Below are 766 nucleotides of genomic sequence, written 5' to 3' on the forward strand. Positions count from 1 at the left end.
ACGGTTTCTTAAGCAGAGGTTTAATTCCAGCAACCTTAAAAGCTTTAGGTACATATCCCTGTAACAGAGATAGATTAATCAAATCTAGAATGGAGGAGATCAAAGTTATTATTAATTCAAATCAATCTTATTTATAAAGAATCCCATAAAATCATTGCTGCTCAGAGCAGGTGGAATGGATGGTTCAACAGAGCTATGGCTCTGGGTGAGTTTGGCAACTGGATTTAAAAGAACTTTAGGATTATTCTTATTCTCCTCTATTAATGAGGAGAAATATGCTGCTCTTGCTTTATAAAGGGTCCTCTTATACAGCAGTACAGTAGATGCTTTTATATCAGAGGGTGTTAATAAGTAATAATAAACAAGTTCAACATTCATCAATAATCAGAAAAACTGCTTTATTAAATGATTATGGTTTGATGGACATAATTCTACGCTCTGATAGAAACAGGTGTCTGGAACTAAACCACTAAGAATCGTTTACAAAACCCCTCTCAGAGTGGTGGTGGCAGCATTATGCTGGGGACTTTTCAGGTGGAACGGAGGTTTATGCTTAAGCCGGGCATAAACTGCGATATTTTCAATCACTGCACGCAGCTACAGCTCGCGATGCTTTTCTGTACAGTGCGAGTTCCCAGCTCACGATGTTTGTTCTCACGCTGTGCGACCCGACGCTCTGATGCGATCTACCTGCTCATGTCTAAAAACCAGGTGGGACTCAGCTCCGCAGTGAGATGGCGCTACTAGGACTCGTCTATCTGGAAGC

Source organism: Cyprinodon variegatus, unplaced genomic scaffold (genome assembly GCF_000732505.1).
Source record: "Cyprinodon variegatus isolate N-32 unplaced genomic scaffold, C_variegatus-1.0 Scaffold2145, whole genome shotgun sequence".
NCBI lineage: Eukaryota > Metazoa > Chordata > Actinopteri > Cyprinodontiformes > Cyprinodontidae > Cyprinodon > Cyprinodon variegatus.